This window comes from Zingiber officinale, chromosome 4A, assembly GCF_018446385.1.
Source record: "Zingiber officinale cultivar Zhangliang chromosome 4A, Zo_v1.1, whole genome shotgun sequence".
Lineage (NCBI taxonomy): Eukaryota > Viridiplantae > Streptophyta > Magnoliopsida > Zingiberales > Zingiberaceae > Zingiber > Zingiber officinale.
This window is the reverse complement of record NC_055992.1, coordinates 89,186,404-89,195,136: the sequence shown is the minus strand read 5'-3', so window position 1 is coordinate 89,195,136 and position 8,733 is coordinate 89,186,404.

The following is an 8,733-nucleotide window of genomic DNA, read 5'->3' as shown; positions in this document are numbered from 1 at the left end:
ATCAATGTCATCATATCTGAATTTGATAGCATAAATTGAAAGGGATGAATTTTTGAATGGGTAGAGCAAAAATTTAAAGACACACATGTTGGGTTCTGAAACAAAATAAAGGATTAAAATTAAATGCAGTGGAAAAGAAAACCTATCAGAGATCTATGCAAATTTAGGTTATATCATTGGTTTGGAAATAATGTTATTTCTTGATGCGTAAAATAACTTTTACAAATATGGAGAGTTTGGTTGATCTCAGCATGATCAATACGTTCAAGCCTTTAGAGGTATCCACATGAGCATAACCGCCGTCTGTCTCACAAGCACAATTGGAAAATCATGATATATCTATACCACAGTGCTAGCTATATAAAAGTTTAGATAAAACCCTAACTTTTAGGGTTATTTTATTAGATAAGACATATTCATTACCACCCGTCTTATCTAATAAGACTTTATAAATACGTGGTCTAGGCTTATCTAATAAGACTTAAATAAAATGTAGTCAAGTCTTATTTAATAATGTAGTCAAATCTTATCATACTAAGATATTATCTAATAATGTGGACTTGGTTTTAGTTTATTTGAAAAATTCAAATAAATATTAAATTAACCATTAATCTAATAAATTTAAGATCTAATTAGATTAACTCAAAAATCTAATAAGATCCAATTGATTAATATGAAATTTTAATTGTATTCCTAGCAATCCTCCCCTCAAATGAAAGACATTAATTAATCTAATAAGTTTAAAATCCAAAACTAATTTCAAACTTAAAACTTAGGCCTACTTTATTTTAGTCATACTAAAATAAAACAAACTACAAATTTGATACGCACTCTGTGTGTAACTCGATAGGTTCTCATAACATTGGCAGTGACTCTAAAATCACATTTTAAAGACTCAAGTGATGAGTGTCATCTAACAATACATTATGACTACCTAAGTGAGAGAATGTCATAGATCCAACCTAACTTGTCTATAACTATTTTAATGTATAACTTAGTCTTTTTGTCTATGATATATAGATTGATTTACAAGGCATAAATTATGTCATCCTCTTATCAATCTATATATTTTTTGATCTCTAAGTAAATTACTTAACCAAATAAACTCAATATATCATATTTGTTGGTGCAATATTCCCTAGGTCAAGGTTGACTAAGCTTGAGAAAGCTCAAGTTTGAGTCTTGATGTTTAGATTTCGATGTTTGACAATACATGGAGACTGATAATACATGGAGACTGATAATACATGGAGATTGCAGGTGCAATCATTCATTTGGGGAGATTGTTAGTACAATTCTCCTTTGGTCAAGGTTGGCCAGCTAGATGTGAAGAAGAGTCAACTAGGTCAAAACTGACTAGATACTTGACTGAGAAGTCCTGGTGAGTGAAGCCAAACAGTTAGGAAATCCTGATGAGTGAAGCCAGGTGAAAGACCTAGTGAGTGAAGCTAGGCAGAGGAGAAGTCCTGGTGAGTGAAGCCAGGCAGTTGGGAAATCCTGGTGAGTCAAGCCAGGTGAAAAGACCTAGTGAGTGAAGCTAGGCAGTATGAAAATCCTAGTGAGTGAAGCTAGGTGAAAGTCCTGGTGAGTGAAACCATGCAGATGGAAAGTCCTGGTGAATAAAGCCAGGCAGATGGGAAATCCTAGTGAGTGAAGGTAGGTGAAAGTTCTGGTGAGTGAAGCTAGGCAGATGGGAAGTCCTAGTGAGTGAAGCTAAGCAGAAGGAAAGTCCTGGTGAGTGAAGCTAGGCACGTGGAAATCCAGGTGGGTCAAGGTTGACCGGACACTTAGTATTAAGAAGTCTAAGTAAGTCAAAAGGTTGACCGGATACTTGGCACGAGGAGAAAAGTCCAAGTGGGTCAAAGGGATTAACCGGACACTTGGTGAGGAAGTCCTAGCAGGTCTAGGATGACCGGATGCTAGGCATGATGTCCCAACAGGTCATAGTTGACCATATGTTGGGTTTTAGGTGCTTAGGACTTGATTAGGGTAAATCAAGTTGAATCAATTGATCAACCGATCAATTGACTCATGCCAAATCGATCGGTTGATCGATTGGGTGAGGTGCCGCGACAACATCTTCTCCCAATCGATCAGTGGATCGATTTGGGGGGGGGGGAATCGGTGTGCATAGAAGCCCTCCCAATCGATCACCCGATCGATTGGGAGCCTCCAATCGATCGGGCGATCGATTGGAGCGCAGGAAATCGCACGAGAACCATGAATCGATTCAGGCGATTTCCAAAGAACACAGAGGCGCTCTGGATTGATCGACCGATCTATCCAAAGCCTCCCTAATCGATTGGGAGCAATCCAATCGATTGGGATCCGACCGTTGGCACAGATTATATCCGTTGGCGAGCATTCTTCTTCATATAGCTCACACAACTACAGCCCGATTCATCTCAGACACAAAGCGATTTCTCCACAGAGCTCATCGCCAGATCTTGAAACTTCTTGGAGCAAGGTTTTCTTGCATTTCCAAGGTCAAAATGCGTTCCAAATAAGAAGGGGATGCTAGCTAGGGTTTACTGTGTAAAATCTTGTAAGGTTTACTTGTATTTTGTTTCTTCTTTTCTTCTTGTTGTTGTGTGAGTTTGTACGAGGTTTCTCCACCTCCGGCTACGACCGAGAAGGAGTGTTTTTAAAGTGGAGAGTGCGTGTTGTGTGTGGATCCTTGGATTAGTCACCTTTTCTTGAGGTGGATACCAAGTAAATCCTTTGTGTTAGCGTTGTATTGTTGTTTATTGTATTTTCCGTTGCCTATCATCACCAAGAAGCAAGACGACGAGCACGACGAGCTATTTGTTGGTTGCTACTCGGAATATCATACTGGCTCCCCTGTACAAAAAAATTGTACAAGTCCTGAAGCTTTCCTAACAACCTTTTGTGTTTTTTAGAAATTAAATTTAGAATCACAAACGGAACTTAACATTATTGATTCCAAATTCAACTTATCTGTTCTTAGTGGTTTAGACTTGGATCGCAAACGATGCTTAACATTATTGATCTAAATCCATCCATGTTACAAATTTGATTAAATATTTATTTCAGAGATCGACTTCCAGGTTAAATATGGCGAGGAACTAGACCTTCTTGGTTATGGGAGCATCCACCACTTCCTAGACAAAGCCTTTCAATGAAATTCAATATTTAATCTCCTTATAGTAACCCTAGGTTTAACTAAAAAGAACAATTGAATCATAAGATCGAAAAAAACAAAAGAAACACAAATCGAATCATAAATCCGAAACCTAGAATCACTAACCTCTTGTGTTTGGTATTTCAAGATCTAAACAAAAGATGAACTAGTTATGATGCGGAAACTAATAACTAGTTATACCTTTTGTAGCTTATAGACCTCACGATCTTCTGTCGTATTCCTCTTCTTATCTCGGACATCGTGTGGGCGACGATCTACCGAGATGAGAATCCACCCAAGCTTCCTTCTTCTCCAAGCAAGTTTTGGCCACCAACAATCTTCAAGAGATGAAGAACTTTTGGCCACCAACCAACCTCCAAGGGATGCAAAGAAACAAAGCCTCCTATCTCTCCTTCTTCCTCTAACAAGATCCGGCCACCACCAAGCTCCTTGAGATGAAGATGCCACCGGCCACACAAGGAAAAAGAATAGGAGAAAAGGAGGAAGAGAAGAGAGGAATCCTAGATTATATGTTCTTAGGTGAGACACCTCTACCCTCTCTTTTATATTCCTTGGTCTTGGCAAATAAGGAAAGTTTTATAAATAAAACTTCCTTATATTCCTTGTCAATGTTTAAGAAGGAAAATTGAATTAAAAATTTCCTTATAAACCCTCTTGTGGCCGGCCCCTACAATCCCCCAAACAAGGAAAGTTTTAAATATAAAATTAAAACTTCCTAATTTGTTTCCGAAAATTTTTAAAATAAAAATTTCTCTTTTAAAATTCCTTTCATGGTTGGTTATAAAAGGAAATTTTTATAAATTAAAATCTCTCCTTTAAAACATGTGGATGGTTACAAGGAAAGTTTTCTCAAAATTAAAATCTTCCTTTTCAATCTACAAATAAGGAAAGATATCAAATCCTTCTTTTAATCTTTTGTAGGAAGTTATAAAAGGAAAGATTTATAATTTTTAAAACTCTCTTTTAAAACCATGAGGATGGTTACAAAAAAAGAGAGTTTTATCAAAAATTAAAAATTTCCTTTTAACTACAAATAAGGAAAAATATCAAACCTTTCTCTTAATCCTTTGTAGAAAGCTATAAAAGGAAAGATTTATAATTTTTAAAACTCTCTTTTAAAACCATGAGGATGGTTACAAGGAAAGTTTCATCAAAAATTAAAATCTTCCTTTTAACTACAAATAAGGAAAGATATCAAACTTTTCTCTTAATCCTTTGTAGAAAGCTATAAAAGGAAATATTTAAATTTTAAACTCTCTTTTAAAACCATGGCTTCCACATAAGGAAAGATTTAAAAAATTAAAATCCTTTTATTGTGTTGTGGCCGACCACCTAAGCTTGGGCTCCAAGCTAAGGCCGACCACCACTTGAACCATCCAAAGCTTATCTTGGTCGACCCTTGCTGGGGCTCCAAGCTTGGCTTGGCCGACCACCTAAGGATGGGTAAGAAGGTTGATATGGGTGGGTATAATACTTTATAATTAAGAGGCTACGACAGGGACCGAGAGGAGGAATTGGTTTTGGTCTCCCGATGAACTTGAGCTTCTCATGTTCGCCCCGAACACCTAACTCGAGTTCATCAATAATAACTCATTCCACTAAAGAGTTATTATTGAACTACCACACCAATCCCATATTACTATATGGGCTATTTCTTATCATGAGTGTGTTAATCTCCCTATGTTTAAGATATCGAATGCCTACTAATTAAATAAGTTACTGACAACTCACTTAATTAATATCTAGCTCCAAGAGTAGTACCACTCAACTTTATTGTCTTGCCGGACTAGGTCCACCTGCAGGGTTTACATGACAATCTTTTTGAGCTCCTCAAGGGGACATTATCAACCTAAATTACTAGGACACAGTTTCATTCTATAATCAACAACACACCATATAAATAATATCATTTCTCAACTTATCAGACCTATTGATTTAACGAGCTAAATCACACCCTTTGATAAATTAAAGAAATAAGTATTAAATATATGTGCTTGTTATTATATCATGATTAAGAGTACACACTTCCATAATAATAGAGGTTTTGTTCTTTTAAAGAGTCAGTATAAAAAGAAACTACCTCAAATAGTCCTGCTCAATACATTCAGAGTGTGCTAATGTAATTTTATAGTCAAGATAAACTAATACCAAATTACACTACGACTATTCTAATCGTTTGTTCCTATCCATCTTAGTCGTGAGCTACTATTTATAATTTATAAGGAATTGATAACATGATCTTCTGTGTGTGACACCACACACCATGTTATCTACAATATAAATTAATTAAACAACTACACTTAGCTTATAAATGTAGACATTTGACCCATGTGATTCTTATTTTTAAATAAATGTTTATACAAAAAGCTAGGCTTTTAGTATACACTCTAATAATCTCCCATTTATACTAAAAGACAATGCTGTCATATACCCTGCCATACATTTGATCCCCAACCCTTCAACATGCCCATCAAAAGCTCTTGCCTTAAGGGCCTTAGTGAAAGGATCTCCCAGGTTATCATCTGATGCAATCTAGGTGACAACAACTTCTCCTCATTATACGATGTCTCATATCGGGTGGTACTTGTACTCTATGTGTTTACTTGTCTTATAGACTCGTGGTCTTTCAAGTTTGCTACTGCACCACTTATTATCACAATACACTGTAATAATTTTTGGGCAAACCAAGAATCACATCTAAGTCCATCATGAAGTTTCTGAGCCATATAGTTTCTATGGTTTCCTCAGAGGCTGCCATATACTCAGCTGCTATAGTGGAGTCCGAAAAAACACCTATGCTTAATACTCCTCCATAGTTATGGCTTCACCTCCTAAAGTAAATACAAAACTCTGAGGTTGACTTACTATATATTGTCCCTATCAGATTGGAAGTCCGAATCCTTGTAACCCACAGGGAGCAAATCATCTGCCTTTGTAAACTAGCATATAATCTCTAGTCCTTCTCAGGTACTTTAATATATTCTTTTACGGCAGTCCAATGCCCCTATTCTAGATTACTTTGATATCTGCTAACCATGCCCTCGGCAAAACAGATATCCGGTCTCGTGCATAGCATACATTAGGCTTACTACATCATAAGGAACTGCCTTCATTTCTTCTATCTCTTTTGATGTCTTCGGAGACATCTCTTTAGAAAAATATACTCAATGTCTAAAAGGTAGAAAACCTTTCTTGGAGTTTTGCATGTTAAAACGAGCTAGGATAGTATCGATATATGAAGCTTGGGATAAGCACAACATTCGTTTCTTGCGATCCTTATTACTTTGATCCCGAAAATATGTGTGCATTCTCCCAAGTCCTTCATATCGAATTGCTCGGACAACCATATCCTTACTTACGACAATACTTTGATATTATTTCCAACTATCAAAAATGTCATATACGTATAGTACGAGAAATACCACCACGTTTCCATCACACTTCTTGTATACACAAGACTCATCTGGATACTGAATAGATCTATAAGACTGGATTACAACTGGATGTTCCAAGACCTTGAAGCTTGCTTCAGTCCATAGACCGATTGAGCTTCCATACAAGATGCTCTTTGCCATTTGCAATGAATTCCTCTGGTTGCTTCATATGGATATTTTCTTCAAGACTTCCATTAAGGAAAGCTGTCTTGACATCCATTTGCTAAATCTCATAATCTATATGAGCAGCAATAGATAAAAGAATTTGGATAGACTTAAGCATGACTACTGGTGAAAAGGTTTCCTAATAATCGATACCCTTTTTCAACAAGTCTTGCTTTGAAGGTTTCCACCTTCCCGTCTGTCCCTCTTTTTCTTTTGTAGACCTATTTACACCTAATGGTTTTTACACCATTTAATGGTTCTACAAGCTCCCAGACTTACATGGATTCTATTGCTCTTTGCCAAGATGCTGCATCTTTATCTTGGAGTGCTTCATCATATGTCCGGGGATCAGGTTCATGTTCACAAGGGATCAAGTCCAAAGACTCTCCCAAAATATGAATCTTTCAGGTTGCCTAACAACCCTCCCACTACGACGAGGCACCGTTTGTAATTGTGCATCATTTGTGATACGTGTTGTAGTTTCTTGTGGTATTTCATCTTGCACTGTTGGTACTAGATTAGACGTGTTCTTTATTATTTTCTTAAGAATAATTTTACTCATGGGCTTGTGGTATATAACATAGTCCTCTTCTAAAAATCAGGTATTGGTTCCAACAATGACCTTCTGATCTTTAGGACTATAAAATAAATCACCTTTCATTTATCTAGGATAACCCACAACCAAGTGAACTTTTGTACGTGATTAGTGTCTCCCTTCATCACATATGCTGGACTACCCCAAATCCGAATATGCTTCAGACTAGGCTTACGTCTATTCCACAATTCTATGGGAGTAGAGGATACTGATTTAGAAGGTACTATGTTCATTGTCATTTCCAGAGTATATCCCTTCAACGAATTTGGTAATTCTTAATAACTCATCATTGATCTAACGATTTCTATAAGAGTCCTATACCTTTGTTTTGCCACACTATTTTGTTGGGGTGTACTAGGTACAGTCAGTTGGGATTGAATCTCAACTTTCGATAAATGACTCCTAGACTCTCCTAAGATGTGCTTGTCACTATGATCTCACCGTAGTGTCTTGATACTTTTACCATGACGTTTCTCCACATCAGCCTTGTACTCTTTGAACTTATCAAAGCACTCAGACTTGCGGTGCATCAAGTAAATATACCCATATCTCGAATAGTCGTCTATAAAAGAGACAAAATATTCGAAACCATCTCTTGCCTGGATAGTCATAGGTTCACACAAATCAGAATGAACCAATTCCAACACATCTTTAGCTCTATACCCCTTAGTCTTAAAAATCCTCTTGGTCATTTTCCCTTCCAAACAAGACTCATAGGTTGGAAAGTTTTCCACCACCAATGAACCCAAAGGTTCATCGGCTATTATCCTTTGAATCCTACTCAAGTTAATATGACCTAGCCTTAGATGCCAAAGATATGATTGGTTCATTTCCGAATGTTACTTTCTCTTATTAGAGTTAGAAGATGTGTTATTAATTTCCATTTGTTGCATCATGGGAGTTATTAGTTTTATAATATATAAATTGCCAACCAACGTACCAGAATAGATAACTTTCCTATTTTTCTTGATAACAACTTTGTTATCAAAATAGACAGAATATCAAGTTCTTTGAATAGTTTAGAAACTAAAATCAAGTTGTTTCTAAAACTTGGTACATAAAGACAATTTCTCAAAATCCATGTTTTATTCCTATTAGAGGATAAACATCTCCCACAGCAACAGCTATTATTTTTGTAGCAGTGCCCATGTAGACGATGATTTATATAGTTGTCGGGTTTCCTGGAACCCCTGCAATGAATTGCAGACATAATTAGTGGCTCCCGTATCTATACACCAGGTACCGGTAGATAACACCACTAAATATGTTTCAACAACTAATGAATAAAATACACCTTTATTGTTCTCAATTCTAAGAGGACAACCCACCTTAGTGTCCAAGTTTTGTTTCCAATCATTATAATTGGAACTACTAAG